This window comes from Doryrhamphus excisus, chromosome 4 (genome assembly GCF_030265055.1).
Source record: "Doryrhamphus excisus isolate RoL2022-K1 chromosome 4, RoL_Dexc_1.0, whole genome shotgun sequence".
In the NCBI taxonomy this organism is placed as follows: domain Eukaryota; kingdom Metazoa; phylum Chordata; class Actinopteri; order Syngnathiformes; family Syngnathidae; genus Doryrhamphus; species Doryrhamphus excisus.
The window spans coordinates 27248752-27266800 of record NC_080469.1 but is presented as its reverse complement, the minus strand read 5'-3'; the positions used below and the strand labels follow the sequence as shown (position 1 = coordinate 27266800).

The 18049-nt window shown below is 48.4% G+C and overlaps 1 pseudogene; it reads left to right on the top strand.

Moving 5' to 3' along the window:
* The first annotated feature begins 462 nt into the window (after positions 1-462).
* Positions 463-5488, top strand: LOC131127820 (uncharacterized; annotated as a pseudogene).
* The last annotated feature ends 12561 nt before the right edge of the window (positions 5489-18049 follow it).

Below are 18049 nucleotides of genomic sequence, written 5' to 3'. Positions count from 1 at the left end.
GCGCGGACGCAGTCCCCCACTATCACAAAAAATGAGATAATTGAAACGGTAGAATTCTTCTACCAAGAACTATATGAAATCAAAAATACAAACCCAGAGGCCATCTCAAGAGCACTAGATTTTATGGAAAAAACAGTGGATGAAAACATAGTTTTAACACAGGATTTTAGTCACGAAGAGTTAAATAAATGTATCAGGGCTTTTAAGAAAGGGAAGTCCCCCGGGGAGGATGGACTTCCCTTGGAATTTTATTTAACTTTTTGGGACATTTTAGCACCAGACTTACTCACTGTTTTTAATGAATTTGACCAAAGTAGCCGACTACCTGACAGTTTTAGAGTGGGGATAGTGACACTCCTTTACAAAACTAAAGACAAGACCGACTTGAAAAACTGGAGACCGATCACCCTTTTAAACTCTGACTGTAAACTTTTTAGCAAACTTTTAGCCACACGTATGACCATGCTCTCTGCCGTTATCCCGGTTAGCTCAGTTGGTCAGCGTGTGGTGCTAATAACGCCAAGGTCATGGGTTCAACCCCCCGTACTGGCCACTCTTCTTTATGTGCTCCAGGAACAACAAAAAGGCAACACCCACTGGCCCCCATATCCAACATCACACCACCCACCGGTGAAACACCCTTGACAGGGCCGCTGAAAGACCGGGGAGAGGTAAAGAAAACAGCATGTCAAAGCAGAGTGGCAACAAACCTCTCGGCCACCGAGACTGCAAGAAGCAGATCAATGGGGACAGTGGACCCCATTATCCTCTACCCAAAATTTAGACCACCAGTGTAGAGAATGCGGACCGTGAAAGAACAACAAAAGCCCCCGTCGACAACACCCCGGCCCTCATAACCAACAGTACTCCACCACAAGGTAAACAGCATGGCAGCAACAAATGCCCAACCAAAGCGTCACAGACAAACCCCATTGGATTTCAAGTCCAACGCCTTAACCTCTCGGCCACCGTGACTGCTTGGAAAAGACCAATGGGGGCAGGTGACCCCATTGTCCTAGAACCAAAATGTTGCTGATGTCAAGGATCAGCTGGCAACATGTGCATGGGAGGAAGACACGTGGTTAGTGTTAGGGGCTACACAAGTCTTTCCACAGCTAGTTAAAAGCCAGGCACCTCACATCGTTTCCATTAAGTACCAAGGGACAACAAAGCAGGGAAGATAAGGAATAGGGAGGAGAGGGGAAAGATGCGACCGCCTTTGTTCAGAGCCAGAGAAGAAGCTCTCCTCTCTGCAAGGTCAAGCACAGTATGCCAGAAGATTTTAGTTTGTGAGTTGTCCTCATTCTACAAAGGCCTGGATAGCTCAGTTGGTCCTCCTTCTGTGGTCAAGTACACTATGCCAGAAGATTTCTGCTCCTTCATCCTCAACACCGAGAAGGCCAAGGAGATGACCGTGCACACAAGGAATAACTTGTTGAAGTAAATCGTTTCGACCAAGCACCTTTGCGATGTTCCAGGACTGTGGGTAAACGCCATTCTCAATAATTAAATTGAAGATACAGTGCGAGACAGGCACTTTGACCAGCTTAGCCACAGTGCCAGCTGTGCATCTGGCACCAACACAAAAACAGTTCGCCAATGGGGAAAAATGTTCATACAAGGGAGGGAGTCCAAAGTCCAACACGTGTGAATTGAGAGTCCCTGGGTGGGCTCAAACCACCAACCTCTCAGTTAACAGCCAAACGCGCTGACCAATTGCGTGACAGAGACTACAACAGCACACAAGGAATAACTTGTTTAAGTAAACCTTTTCGACCTAGCACCTTTGCGATCTTCCAGGACTGTGGGTAAACACAATTCTCAATAATTAAATAGAAGATATGAGTTTCTCAGGGAAACAAGGGGCGAGAGGTTCAGTCATCACTGGGAACTTTGGAAGTGTAGTCACTTTAAGTCAGGTCTGCTTTGGTGAACTTCAGAGGCATCATGACCAGTCTGCATCAAAACATTATCTGAAATCCTGTGGCAGGTTTCTGGCATTGATTCTTAATTCAGTTGCCATCCCTGATAGATGGTAATGGTAATGGTAATCATGCCCGCGTGGCAGGCGAGTCTCTTTGCTTGTCTGACGTCTGTGTCGCATCCTGATTGGCTGGCAGCAAATGTCAACAACACGCGCGCGGCCCCCGCTTGGCAAGTGAGAATTCTACCACTGAACCACCAATGCCACGTGGGGACACACTGTAAGAGAAAAAAGATTCAACTGTCAAGTGGATGAGCCTCTGCAAAGTGGCGCTGAATGACAAAACATCACAATGTCATACTCAAGCACCTTCTGGCGTAATGGGATCCACAACAATCATGTCAGCTGTGGATGCAACGTCAATTCGTTCTTGAAGGGCAAGTGACAAAAAGATGTACATGGTTCAGAAATCAGCTGCCAAAGTTTCACTGACCAAGCACCCAGGCACTGGGATTTGAACCCAGGATCTCCTGTTTACTAGACAGGCACTTTGACCAGCTTAGCCACAGTGCCAGCTGTGCATCTGGCACCAACACAAAAACAGTTTGTCAATGGGGAAAAATGGTCATACAAGGGACGGAGTCCAAAGTCCAACACATGTGTGAATTGAGAGTCCCTGTCAGGTTCAAACTCCTGGGACACTTGTAAAAACACTTAAATACAGAAGAGACAGACAACAAAATTCAAAGTTACTCGCAGCGAGGAGAGTGAAACAACATACCCAGTGACATGCCGCTCCACTCTGAGTATGCCATTCATGCTCCTCTCTTTTTATTTTCTTTAGGAGGTCCCTAATACATGGTCGTGCAACTCTAAGGGGAGGGGGAAGCAAGCAGTTGCACAAGCTGTACTTGTTGTCTATGTGTGTGTGTGTGTGTGTATGTGAGAATAATTACTTTTTGTGCATGTGTTCTTATCTTGGCACATTTTGCATGATGAAACTTATTCAAGGTTGCTGCTGACATTCCCAGGCACCTGCAAGATTAGTGGTGTTGGGAGTAGCTGGTCAGCGTCTTGGAATGCTGCTTCAAAACACTCAAGACTATTGTCCCAAAGGTGCCAGGTTGTATCGAGCATACGGGAGTCATCACCCAGCTGATCCGGGAGGCACGGGAAGGCAAAGGAGACCTGGCAGTCCTGTGGCTTGACCTTGCCAATGCCTACGGGTCTATCCCACACAAACTGGTGGAAACCTCGCTTGACAGACACCACATTCCAGGCAAGATCAAGGACCTCATACTGGACTATTACAGCTGCTTCAGTTTGAGAGTCACTTCCGGAAAAAAGAAATCTGCATTTCATCGGCTAGAGAAGGGCATTATCACGGGATGCACCATTTCAGTGATACTGTTTGCCTCGGCCATGAATATGCTGGTGAAGTCAGCAGAGGTGGAGTGCAGAGGTCCACTCACCCGCTCTGGTATGCAGCAGCCCCCCATCAGAGCGTTTATGGATGATCTGACAGTGACTACAACATCAGTCCCGGGCTGTAGATGGATCCTTCAAGGCTTGGGGCGTCTCATTAGCTGGGCCCGGATGAACTTCAAGCCAGCCAAATCCAGGTCTCTGGTGGTGAAGAAAGGGAAAGTCACAGAACAGTTTCGCTTCTCAGTCGGAGGCACCCAGATTCCATCGGTGGGGGAGAAGCCAGTTAAGAGCCTGGGCAAGATCTGTGACTGTACCTTGAAGGACACCAGAGCACTCCAAGCGACATCAGAGGAGTTGGGAACCTGGCTGACCGCAGTGGATAAGTCAGGATTACCAGGCAAGTTTAAAGCCTGGATCTACCAACACGGCATCCTGCCACGCCTACTCCGGCCGCTGCTGGTCTACAATGTGCCACTGACCACCGTCAAGGGCTTCGAGAGGAAGGTCAGCTGTTTCCTGCGGAGGTGGTTGGGCTTACCGCGAAGCCTCAGCACCATCGCCTTGTACGGGAGGAGCAACAAGCTGAAACTGCCCTTCAGTAGTCTGATGGAGGAGTTTATGGTCAACCGAGCAAGAGAGGTGCTGCTGTATAGGGACTCTAATGACATCAAAGTCTCCTCGGCTGGCATAGAAGTACGAACTGGCAGGAAATGGAAAGCTCATGAGGCGGGAGACCAGGCTGAGTCCCGCTTACGACGAGTGAGCTGGTAGGTACAGTGGCTTCCGGACGGGCAGGCCTTGGCAGCAACCAAAGACCTCACTTCACCAAGGCCCAGGGAAAGGAAAGGCGTCAGCTGATCCAGGAGGAAGTCCGAGCAGGGGTAGAGGAAGCCCGCTGTACTAGGACAGTAGGGATGCGGCAGCAGGGAGCATGGACCTGATGGGAGGAGGCAGCTGACCGGAAGATATCGTGGACAGAGCTATGGCGATCTGAGCCACACCGGATTGAGTTCCTCATCCGGTCGGTGTACGATGTGCTCCCAAGTCCGTCCAACCTCTTTTGCTGGGGCTTGGCGGAGAATCATCTCTGCCCTCTTTGCCGGAGTCCTGGATCACTGGAACACATCCTCAGCTGCTGCCCAAGGGCACTGGGGGACGGGCGCTACCGCTGGCGCCATGACCAAGTACTGCGGGTCATTGCAGAGGCCATCAGCACAGGAATCTCCACCAGTAAATACCATCAACCAACAAGGCAGTCCATTGTCTTTGTTAGGGCTGGGGAGAAGCCGAAGCAGTGCCGGAGTCAAGCAGGGGGGCTGCTGGCAACAGCCCGAGACTGGCAGCTGAAAGTCGACCTAGGGAGACAGCTCAAATTCCCAGAGAACATCGCAGTGACCACTCTCAGGCCAGACATGGTCCTGGTGTCAGAAACAACTCGGCAAGTGGTCCTGCTGGAGTTGACTGTTCCCTGGGAAGACCGGATGGAGGAGGCCTTTGAGAGGAAGAGGGCCAAGTATGAGGAGCTGGCAGACGAATGCCGAAGCAGAGGATGGAGGACCCGATGCAACCCCATCGAGGTCGGGTGCAGAGATCTTGTAGGCCAGTCTCTCATTAGAGCACTCAAGATGCTGGGAGTGAAGGGTCAGCATAACAAAAGAGCCATCAAGAACATCACTGACGCAGCAGAAAAGGCGTCCAGATGGCTGTGGATCAAGCGGTCAGCTAAGAAAATGCAAAACATCTATTTATTTTCAAATGTATTGAGGATTATTTGTACGTACAATGTATGTTGATGTACCTTACATAACCAAATGAGCCAATATTGCAAAACACACATAATTAACAATTAACATTTTTTGTAATTACCTCCACATTACTCCACATTTCCCTTCTTTGGTACTGCGATGGTAGAATGGCATATGAGGCAAACGCACTTCGAAAAAGACATTGTGAAAAAAAAGTCCACCTCCCATTCCGTATGGAAGTGATATGTTTTTGCCTTTTTACTTGGTCCAGCTCCTTCACTCATTTTAGTGACCATAAACTTTAGCGAGGGCTTGAAATCTGACGCAATTCGCCGACTAGCTTAGCACTTTGCATCGCTGTTTACGCATGAGCGGTGACCTAAAGGTCAAAATTCAGTTGTCATCTGACTGGTTGTCCTGTATGTCAATCAAGTAACGGGGATGGATGATAGGCTGACATCGTAAATTCTGCTGCACTTAGAGACGTTGTTTGATTTGATTGGTCGCCCGAAGGGCAACATTCAGTTGTCATCTGAATGGCTGCCCTGTATATCAATCAAGTGACGGCATTGATGCGAGGATGATATTTTTTTAATGTCACGTCGCGATCGACCCGCGATCGACCGGTAGATCGCGATCGACTTAATGAGCACCCCTGGTCTAAGCAAACGGATATAAGGGTGATAACTTAACACTATAATAATTGAATTTACATTTTATTCTAACATTTCCCTCCTGTTTATCCCACATTTATCTGTTTGCAGTCCCTCCTAGGCTCTCCTCTCGGTTTTCACCTAGCAGGTCATCTATGTCAGAAATTGTGCTTACACCTGAACGGAAGTGTTCTCGTCGTCTGACTCAAAGCACTTGTCTTGGTCAGGAAACAAGTCAGGGGCATGTCCATGATGGCTATCTGAGTCGTCACTGTCATCGCTGCCACCTGCCACCAGTAGGGGGTACATTTCATTTACCTTGTTGTCATTGGTGCCATGGCTAAATTCACAGTCCATGTGATTCTAACCTTCAAGATAGGGATACAACATCCACATAAGGCACACAAAAGAAGGGCAACAGCAAGTGCAATAAGCACGGACATCACATAAGGAGACCATTGTCCCCAAAGTTTTCTCCAGTCACCAAACATCTCAGTGTCAACACCAGTGTTCCTTCATCTTGGTGTTTAGCACCTTTAAACCAGAAATCGCACGCAACAGCATTCCTGTGGAATCTGTATTGTTGGGGATGGACATGCCACATTGGTCGCCAAGCATGGCGCACACTCCTTGCTGATGTGCCAGCAGTCCATCCAAGGCGATGCGATTCTGGAAGGCCATGAGTGACGTGGCATGGAGTTGTTCTCCAATTGCTGTGAGTCCGGCCTCGGTGTAGTTCCCAAGCTTTTGTATGTCATAGTGGAGGTAGTTAATCCTATCCGCATTTTTGTTAACTGTTATCCATGGGATAATACTTTCCAAACCTGATGCAACCTGATTTACTAGTTTGTATTCGTCTGGTACCCCTCGTGGCACGCTGATGGCATCGATGTAGGTGGGATTGTCTTGCATCATCCAGTCGGGGGCTGGAACTTCTCTCTTCCTTTGGAAGTAGTTTGGGATGTGGTGTTTATCTGCTTCAATGATAGCATTTAGTAACATGTCAACATTCATAGGGTAAATAGATACTGGAATCAGTAATGTCACTACTGCACATGTTCCGCTCATGTTATAAACGATGTCATCGAGGTATTCGTCCTCGCACCACTATCACACGTCTGCTCTAAAGTACTAAGTTGATGGGTGTGTGTTTCCTCCTTCTGTGTTGTAGGTATCTTGATTTTTTTTACATGTCTACAATATTTGAACTCAACGTGACCTACATTTTTTTGCGGTTCCTTTTAGCTGTACACTGGTGAAATTTGCTCGGGCTACTTTAGTAGAGAATGGTGGGGGCCTTTTTGTCTCATTGACTACTGGGAATATAGTGTTTATATCATATAAACATTCTCGACAAAAACATTCTAATATTCTGAACATTGTCACAATCCGCATCGTCTCCTGTGACAGTTTTTGTTTTCACGTTGTTTGCCTTAGTTCCTGCTTTCATGCTTTTATTTTGTTGTTCTTCCTGTGTTGGTCTGTCCTGCGTTTCGTCACTTTTACTTTCCCGTTCTACGCGCACCTGTTGCCAATTTGATTCTTGTATTTAGTTCAGCCGGGTGCGTCTAGTTTTTGTTGGTTCATTGCATGTTTTACTACGTGTCTTATTCCAGTGCTGCATTCGCCGAACTTTAAAAATAAAGCTAAGCTTTTTCCTGCACCATTCTCCTCATCTCCGCAACCTGGGGTCGCATCGCAACACCCACATGACGAACCGTGACAGAATGAACCAACCAAACGACGACCTCGCGGAGATGGACTTCTGGACTTTGCAGGTTTTCAAGGCAATGGAGGAGGAGTGCGCACAGTTCACTCCGGAGGAGCTGGAGGACATGGTGTGGGGGCCGGACGGCACGCTGATACCCATGGCGTGGGTGCACCGCGGACACGGCGCTGACACACCAGCCCGGCGACGACGCCAACGCGCGTCTCGGCCGGCTCCAGCAAGGCTTCAGCGGGCGAAGCCGTTTCCTCCCTCACCTCCGCGCCAAGCCGGGGCGCACCCCCCCGCTCACGGTGCTTTGGAGTGCCAGCCTGCGACCAAGCGCAAAGAGGCTCCCACTCCATGCAAGCACGTCAATCTCCCGCCGCCCTCTTCCGGATTCCCGTTGCCTCCGGTGCAACACGAAGAGGAGTACGGCACACTTCCCCCCCCGTGCCCGAACCACGCAGCCCAAGGGGTTCCCAAACCCCGGCTCTCGTGCCAAGCTGCATGGCGCCACAGATTCCCCCAGTGCCCAAGCCACGCAGCTTCAAGGTTTCCCAAAACCCGGCTCCCGTGCCAAGCTGCGTGACTCCCCGGATTCCTCCTGTCCCAAAGCCACGCAGCCTCAAGGGTTCCCAAACCCCGGCTCCCGTGCCAAGCTGTGTGACGGCCCAGATCCCTCCTGTCCCAAAGCCGCGCAGCCTCAAGGTTCCCCAAAGCCCGGCTCCCGTGTCAAGCTTTGTGACTCCCCGGATTCCCCCTGTGCCCAAGCCGTGCAGCCCCAAGCCCCAGCATTCCCTGGCTCCCGTGTCCAGCGGCTTGATGCTCCAGACCCCCCCAGTGCCCAAACCCCGCCTGCGGTCTTTTTTAGACCTGGTCCGGGCAGCAGAGCAGGCGGAACTCAAGACCCTCCTCCAGTTCCCCCTCCTCCCGTCCCTGGTTCCTCGTCCAGCGGCATACAGCGTCTGGAATCCGCCTTCGGAAGGGGGGGCTAGTACGACCAGCCGTGCGTTGGAGGACACACGTCACACCTCGTCTGTGGAGTGTGGGGATGATGCCCTCTGCTGGTCGCCCAAGGAGGAACAGCCCGCCGGACCGCCAGCGCAACCGGTTCTTCCAGCTAACCGGGATGTGCTGCCCGGTACGTTTCCTCCGGACCAAGACTCACATTCCTCTTCCTCTTTTCCACAGTCCAGCCAAGACAGCGGGACTGCCCCTCCTCCTCCGGCGTCACCGATCCCACGGCAGGACGCCACGCCTCCTCCTCTTCCGGCGCCACCGATACCACGGCAGGACGCCACGCCTCCTCCTCTTCCGGCGTCACCGAGACCACGGCAGGACGCCGCGCCTCCTCCTCTTCCGGCGTCACTGAGACCACGGCAGGACGCCACGCCGCCTCCTCCGGCGCAACCTCTTTCACGGCGGGCTGGCCTCCCCTGCCAGGCCCACCACCCTGGCCGCCCCCCAGAGGGGTCCATCCAGGGCTTCCGCTGGGCCTGCCGTCATGGGCGTCCTCCAGAGGAGCCCGGTCCCCTTCGGGCTGCTCACCCTTCAGGCCGCCCTCCTGCGTGGCCCTGCCGCCCTGGCCGACCTCCGGAGAGGTCCGGCCAGCAGCCCACCTCCAGTCCTCCCACCTCCCTTCCCTTTTCGTTTGCGGACATTTTAGGACGTCTGGGATCCGTCCTTGAGGGGGGGGTACTGTCACAATCCGCATCGTCTCCTGTGACAGTTTTTGTTTTCACGTTGTTTGCCTTAGTTCCTGCTTTCATGCTTTTATTTTGTTGTTCTTCCTGTGTTGGTCTGTCCTGCCTTTCGTCACTTTTACTTTCCCGTTCTACGCGCACCTGTTGCCAATTTGATTCTTGTATTTAGTTCAGCCGGGTGCGTCTAGTTTTTGTTGGTTCATTGCATGTTTTACTACGTGTCTTATGCCAGTGCTGCATTTGCCGAACTTTAAAAATAAAGCTAAGCTTTTTCCTGCACCATTCTCCTCATCTCCGCAACCTGGGGTCGCATCGCAACACCCGCATGACAAACCGTGACAAACATGATGGTGACAGTGTGGACATTTTTGTCATTACTTCAGGGACTCAAGTAGCATTGATCAGTGCTGGTACAATCTGGAGAAGTGGGGTCATGGTCATACATGCAACACAACTAATATTTTTAACATAGTTTGCTGCACTTTTTGCTGCTTGTTCAATGTTTAAAACCCAGTTGTTAAAAGTTCCTGAAAAACCTGTAGCTACTAACATTTAAAAATCTACTGATGCATCTGTTTTCATGATGGTGATGCCTTCCATTTTTACTATTGGATTCATTACAATAATCATATAGAAATAAACATTTAGTAATTATTATATTATTTATAGCTTAACCCGACTACAATAGTTATTGGTAAGCCGGGGGACATTTTGGTTACTGTTTCATTTTTGTGCCATTCTGCTACAGTGCCCTCAAAACCAGGATGCATTGTTGGGTTTTCTGGCCAAGGGTATGTGCTATAACCTTCACTGCTCAGCACGATGCCCCAGAGTCTAGGACTCTGAAGTCCCCTGCGTCACAGACGGGTCTTTACCTTCCTTGTCAGACTCCCGAACAATGACTAGTTTACAATGCGATTGATGTACCTCTTTTTGCAATTTCAATGTCGTCAATGTCGTTAACAATACTTGATAAGGTTCTTCCCACTTGGAAGAGTGTCAGTGTTTTCTTTTTACACTTATAAAACAATAAAGTCCATGTGTATTACTTGAAATAAATATTGTGGTTTTTGAAATTGGCCACACCGAGGTCGCAAGCTGCCCTGGGCATTGTGTTTTGCACACGTTAAACACGCTCTACAAATTTTTTGGAATAAGAATTAAATTCATACATAGTAAAGTGGGTGTTAATAGTGTGGCACATCCCTCCTGTTGAGACATGTGTAAAACCATGGCTCAAAATAGCGTCCCACTTATGCAAATTTTTTGGCAAGATTGTTTTATTATCTGTCGACATATTAACATTTTTGTCCAGGGTTGCTTTATTCCTAAGACAGTGGTCAATTTCTTGCTTTGGACTCTGTTGTTGCATGTCTGCCAGAATCTCAAAGTCTACTTGTAATTTTTTAGTGTTAAGATGGTTCAGTTCCTTTAGTGCTGCTTGTTTTATCATTTTATCAGCGAACGCATTTCCTAAGGATATCGGATCAGTATTATTTGTAATATGTGTCATGCATTTACATACAGCAATTTGTTTTGGCAATTGCACTGCTTCTAGTAATGCTGTTAGTAATCCGTCATGAGTTACTGGTTTTCCCGTTGATGTTATCATACCTCTGTTTTGCCAATATTGTGCAAAGGTATGTACTGTTCAATATACATATTGGCTATCAGTATAAATTGTCACCTTTTGACCTTTCATTAATTTGCATGCTTCTGTAAGCGCTACTAATTCTGCTGCTTGCACAGAATAAGAGGATGGTAAATGTTCTGCTTTCAACACCATATCTTGTGTAACAACTGCATAGCCTGTTATTGTTTGTCCAAAATTATTTTTCTTCAAGGAACCATCTTCAAAATCTCCTCTTTTTGTTAGTGCCTGACCTAATATGTCTGGTCTACACTTTGTAGTTTGTGTTGTTAGTTCATAACAATCATGTGGTTGGCCTTCCTCAGGGAGTGGTAGAAGGGTAGCTGGGTTGAGCGTGGTGCATCGCTCAAGTGTTAAATGTGGTTGGGACAAAAGTGTTGCCATGCAAGACAGATGTCCAGCAGGAGACAAAAATGTCACGTTAGTCTGTAATAGCAGGGTGGAAACTGCATGAGGTACTTTCAGTACGAGTAGATGGAATAATACAATGGTTGCACTTGTTTCCACGGCTATAGATGCTGCTATTACAGCCCGCACACAAGTTTATGTAAATACCTTTACAATCTACTGTTTGTATAAATGTTTTGCTGTAATCAGGTAGTGCTAGAATCGTACTTCCTACCAGTATATATATATATATTTTTTTTTTTAACACAGAATGCTTTTTCTGCCTCATTCGCATTTACGTTTGCAAAAAAAACCAAATATATATATATATATATATATATATATATATATATATATATATATATATATATATATATATATATATATATATATATATATATATATATATTGGGGTGTTCAGCCCTTATATGGTGATTTTTTTTCTTTCGAAATTTGAAGCGGCTAAGTGCTCAATCGGTTCCATTTCGTAAAACCATTAACTGAGCAAAATAACAGCTTTTTTCACACACGCATTCCCGTGCCTCACTATACCCAGGTATGTGATAACAACATTGTACCAGTACCAGGTGCCCACTGAAGGACGAAGTTGCATGCACTGCCAGCCGAGCCCAGTCCAGTTTGCTGCCCCTAGGCGAAAGCTCCTATAGTCCGCTGCCACAGGGGCGAGAAGCCGATGCCTTTATTTTCACATTACACATAGGTAGACACCATTACACGCAGCCAATGCCATTACCATGTGTTGCTATAGTGTGAAGGTGCGTTCACTGTACATGCTGTTAACTCGTAAAGTAACTGTTTTGTTTGCGTGTTCTGTTTGTTCTCTGTTCAGTATGCACACTCGGCATACTAAACACGGACCAACAAGGCCAGAATGGTGTCACTACAGACCATCGGATCGGTTCACGAAGGATTTTTTGGTTGGCTGGTACTCCTGACGGTGATGCTGAACCACTCGGAAGATGAACTGCCGCTCCTCTTCAGACTTGGTAAGAGCCACGTTGTAGTCTGTGGCGAGCTTTACAGCTCGTTCAGCGGCGTCATTGACCACCTTTAGTGCTGCCAGAGCCTGAGGCATGATCTCCAGGTCCTCCAGACTTCGCGGCGTGTCGACCATCAACTTCAAGAATAGGTTCTGAGACCGTTGTGTGACGAACAGACTTAACTTCAAGTCAGCTGTTTTTGGACCAGCCTTCACGTTGAGGTTCACCCGACGGAGGTCCTTCTTTGTTGGCGGCACAGATGCCATGTTCTCCAGCATCTCCTTCTTCTCGTCCGGTGACACCTTCTTGGAGAACAGGGCAAGACCAACGAGATCCTCGCTCAGGTACCATAAGTGGCCCTTTACTTTCTGCATCGCCTTCCCCGCCACGTCAGCATCGACCAGTTGACCATAGGCTTCGATTTCCTTCACCAGAAGCAGGTCGTTGATCGGAGCGTCCGCGGCGTAGGGAGCCTCGAACCAGTGGCGCACATAGACAGAGACCAGGAAGGTACACAACCGCTGGATGGCCTGTTCCTGGTGCTTGCTGATGGCAAAGTTCGCTGCTTCCTTCAGCTGCCGTCAGAAGAGGCATATCTTCAGACAGTAAAGCCCCTTTGCCATCCAGCGGGCTCGGTGGTAGGCTCCAGGTCGGCGGAATGCCATCTTGGGCTTCTTCCCCAAGTAGGCCAGTGTCAGGTTCAGCAGCTCCAGGTAGTCGTCCCTGGTTTCGGCCTTCTCCCAACTCTGCCATGTGATGACGGCATGCCAGGAAGAGGAGTCGGGATCCAATAGCTCGCTCCACTACAGCACAAGCGCCACCGTGAACGCCTGTGTTGGCAGCTGTCGTATCGAAGCAGAGTCCCGCCAGCCAAGGTTTGACTTGAGGCCATTCTTCCAAAACCTTCAGGATTGCTCCTCCCATGGCCACGCCAGTCCCTGCCGGGATGGAGGGTACGGACAAAATCTTCTCCAGACCCATTCCTGTCACCACAATCGCCAAGCGATTGCTTCGCCCACCCTCAGGATCCGGGAGGAGCTTGCCGTCGAAGTGGAGGATCAGGGGGACTTCTGGTTTGAACTCTTCTTGAAGGCTCTTCCCCAGTTCAGTACGCACCTCTTTTCTAGCTTCATGGAGTGATCCAACAGACAGAGTCAGTTCTCCAACGTTGACCCCCGCAGCCATGAGGGCAGGAGTGGCCCTCGTGGATACCCCGGCTCGGTCGCAGGAAGCAACGAAGAGTGGATCATCGATGACGCGGCGCCGATTGACTGACGGCCCTGGCTGAGGTTCATTCCCCAGGGGTGATACTCATCGTCGTCGTGATCGTCTTCAGATGAAGTGGCTTGAGATTGCTCACACTCAACCGCTGATTTGGCCAAAAGTCTGTCGATTTCACTCTTCGACTTCCAGCGACGCCTCTCGAGGTCCTTTTGTTTCTTGTCTTTTGCCTTGATTCTCGCCTCGTACTTCTTATCAGATCCACCTAGGAACATCACCCGGGGACCGCGTTGATCCCTCAGGAAGTCCCTGTCTTCTTGAATTTCAATGTGGGACATCACGTTCCCTTTGGCGATGTCGAAAAGACCTAGACAATACTTATTGTACTCTGCTTCTTTCTTTTCCTGTGCTTACCCTCCCCTGGCGTGGTTTTTCATCACTTTCCGGTATTTCTCGTATTCCACCTTCAACTTTTGAACGGCGTTACGTTTTTCTGCAGTAGTAATGGAGGATTGGTTCCACAAACGGATGACCTCCTCAATGACCAGCGCTGATGCTGAACTCAGATCCTGTTTCTCATTCTTGAGGAAGAAGAAAAGTCGCAGGAGGACCTCCTTGACTGTCGGGAGCTGTTTTAACGAGGACAAACTCTCTTTCCGAGCATTTCCTAGAAGCACAACGTCTCTCTTGGATCGTGTGCTAGCCATCTGGAAAGAAAGAGAACGGGTAAAGCATTACAGTAAGAGTAACTTCTCCCAAGCAATAATACACGCTAGGCTGATGTGGTGAGGCACGGGATAGGGATGTCGCGGGAGAAATTGCAAACTGCGGTGCAATACTCTCGGGTAGTAGAGCTGAATCAAAACTCAGCACAACGAATATCACAAACTTTTATTTTTCTGAACACCCTAATATATATATATATATATATATATATATATATATATATATATATATATATATATATATATATATATATATATATATATATATATATATATATATATATATATATATATATATATATATATATATACACGTATATATATATATACACGTATATATATATATATATATATGTATATATATATATATATATATATATATATATATATATATATATATATATATATATATATATATATATATATATATATATATATATATATATATATATATATATATATATATTGCAAACGTAAATGCGAACCTGAACTTTCTTTCTCTATGTGACATCTGTTGGTAAAGAATTTAACAATGTGTGTGGGTCAGGCACACAAGGTGCTCTTGCCACCACAGTTTGATTTACAACTTGTCCTGTATCATTCTCCATCCCACAGAGAGTGACACTTTTTCTCACTGGGAAAATAGGGATGTTACATGGTGGGTTATCGCATTCTACTAAGACTTTAGCTTTTAACAAATCTTCTATTGCTGGTTTTATTCCTTCATATGCATTTAGTTTTATTAGGTGTACTTGTAATTATACTACTGGTTCATCATTTGGTTCTGGTTGTATTTGTTAAGACAAGCCTAGTCATGCTGAATATAGCTTTTGGTTCCTTTTTGACTTGTGGTTTTCCACTTTTATTTCCCATCTTGGGAATAATTTAGTCCCTGTTGTGATGAGCTTCCTAGGGAAAACTAACAACAGGGTTGTTTGTCAGTGAGAGAGTAATTAACTTTTCTTTGAGGTAATTCTCAAGCTTCTACCCCGGTGAGGGCGGAGAATTCTTGCCTCTGCTTCCTCAAAGACTTACTCTTTTTCTCACCCTTTAATATGAAGACCTGTCTAGTGACAAAATCTCCCATTCACACACTCATTTGTACTTTGTACGGGGTTTTCACATTCAAACCCCGAAAAGGCCTTTAACCGCGGAGGCTCTCCTTTCCTAGCCTAGCATGACCGTCAACTCCGTCTTTGCACAAAGAACTGCTAACTCGGTCTTTTTTTTTTTTTTTTTTTGTCCCGTCCAGCCATTGGGGCAGATAGTATTGTTGATCTAAATGCCCTTACATGCTAAACAGATTTGCTCTGTGTCAGGAAAGGTGTTGGCTACAACTTCCCTGTACCATGAAATTTTATTTGCCGTTATTTGATGTTTTTGTTTTGCCATTTGGAGCGACCGGACCGGAGCAAGAAGAAGAACAGAAAAGAAGAAGAGAAAGGTGGGGGGGGGGAGTAGAGGGAGAGACAAAAACAGCAGCAACAAGAATTCCCATAACAACAACAGTGACAAACAGAACAGTTAAATGTCAATGATGGCTAAGGGTCACAATGGAGATGATATCAGTGAAGTGAAACAGTCCAACTTACCAGTAGCAATAGTAACAATGAAGACATGACCCATGATAGTGAACACAATTACAGCCATACAGTTGCAGTAGTTAAAATCTCACTGCTTGACATCATTTTTACTGTAATAATAGCATACCAATAGCATATAGACATCAGGGATAAGATGGTAGATTGTGTAGAGAAGCACCCATGTGCTGTGAGTGTCCATATGGAGGTGTGTACTTCTGTGTATATATTCATATATGTGTGCGTAAGCGTGCTTGTGTATGTGAATGCGAGTGTGTGAATGTGTAATTGTCACTGAGAATGACAAAAGGAGAGAGACTGCCTTCTACCACCCAGCAAACCCCACCCCGCGCAGCCAGGTCAAGCCCCCACCGCCAGAGATCCTCCGGCCCCGTGGGTGTGGGCAAAGCCAGGGCCTACACCCCAAGCAACTCCCCTAAGAGACCAGCAAGAGGCCATGGAGGAGCAATCCCAACCGGCAACAGGGCGCCAACAGGCCAGAGGAGAGCCGCACCCCCGAGACCAGCGGGAGACCATACCCCACTAGGGCAGAAGGGCATTGAAGGCAACACACCTGTGGGCACAGAGGCGCCCCCGCCAACCGGGAGGGAGCCCATCCACGGCCGGAGGCGCCGCCCCCCACACACCCCCAGGAAGCAGAACCTGGCCCGCCCCAGGTAACCCCAGGCCTGACCACCGATTTAGGACCGCCCCGGCCAGGACAGAAGAGGCCCGGGCACACTGCCCCATGGAGGACGTGATAAAACGTATCATTATTTATCTAAGTATTTAAAACAATAAATACATAAAATAATCTCAGACACACGCGCACACCCCATCCACTCAATACGCACACACGCAAGCACACACTGTGGACGTCCCCGGGTGGGGCGTCCGGGGCATCACAGGGCGGGGGACCCAGGGGTCCCAGACCCACAACCGGGCCCCGAGCCCAGGGAGGTACGGACCGCCAAGGCATAGCACCCCCAGACTCCCCTTGACCACGGCATCGGGGCTACGGCAGTGTGGCAGACAAAGGAGCGGGTGAGGGGAGAAGACCCGCACATGAGCAAGCGAGGGGGCGAGCAGGCGAGTGGTGAGGTGCTCCACCGCGCCGGCCGACACCCGCCGGGCATCTCACCCCCGTGAGGGAGAGCCATAGCTCCAAGTCATGGGGAGGCCAAGCACCAGCGCCGAGGAGAGGACCAGCGCAAGGCCACCGACGGACCCCACCATCCACCGGGAGGGCCGTGCTAACTCGGTCTTACTGCGAGAGACCGCCAACTCCGCCTCATTACAAAGGACCGCCAACTCCGTCTTTTACAAAGGAAAGCCCGTCAAAAGGGCTCCTTCCTCTTGCACAAGACTGCCAAGTCCGCCCTATTGCAAAAGACTGCCAAGTCCGCCTTGTCACAGAAGACCGCCAGCTCTGTCTTTCTACAGAAGACTGCCTCTTTGCTTGCCAGCGAATAGTATACACAAGGCTTTAGCACCGGGTGACAAACCTTATTGACCCGAGGGACGCACTCAGTTCTAGGGGTCAAGAACCCTTCTGGCCTCCCTGCATTGGTTGCCTGTTCGCTTTAGGATTCAATCTGAGATTTTGTTGTTTCCTGTTTGACCTTTTAGTTTTGGATTAAATTCAATTTGTACCTTCATTTATTGTATTTTATTTTTACCTTTTATTTTACTAGCCTGTCCAGCACTTTAGAAACTCTGTTCATAAAATGTGCTATATCAATAAAGTGGATTGGATTAATGGGCTGCATGCAGCCCCCAGGTCTCAGTTTTCCCACCCCTGCTTTAACACAAAGGGACGACGCCCTTTCACTCACACTCTGATCAAAATTGTCTTACTGTTTGTTGTCTTCTCTTCCGTCGGTATCCCATCAACCTTCAGCTTCCAGTTGTTGAACTGAGAAGACAGCCCACCAAAGGGTTTTGTCTGCCGTGGCCACGGTCTTTCTGTCTCGTCCGCTCCACAACTGGACTCCTCAGGTGTCTTGGGATCCGGCTCGAAGGACCAAGTAAAGGTCAGGTTCAAACTCCTGTGACATCCAAGATGGCGCCGCGGACGGCTGCCTCGGTGTGTTGGTGCGCATTGTTTTGCTTTGTTTTATGTTATAAAACTGTTTTTTGCGCCGGTACCGGGAGCTCTTTCACCAGGGAAGAGCTCATGAACATCAGGGGAGCAACACCAGAGGATTTATTTCCTAAATTCCTGCTTCCAACAGCGGAAATTTTGGATATATTGGTCAAAGGTGCGCTCACCCTTGCACACGCAGCGAAACGCCGGAGGAGAGGAAAACGGGCCGGCGCGCTC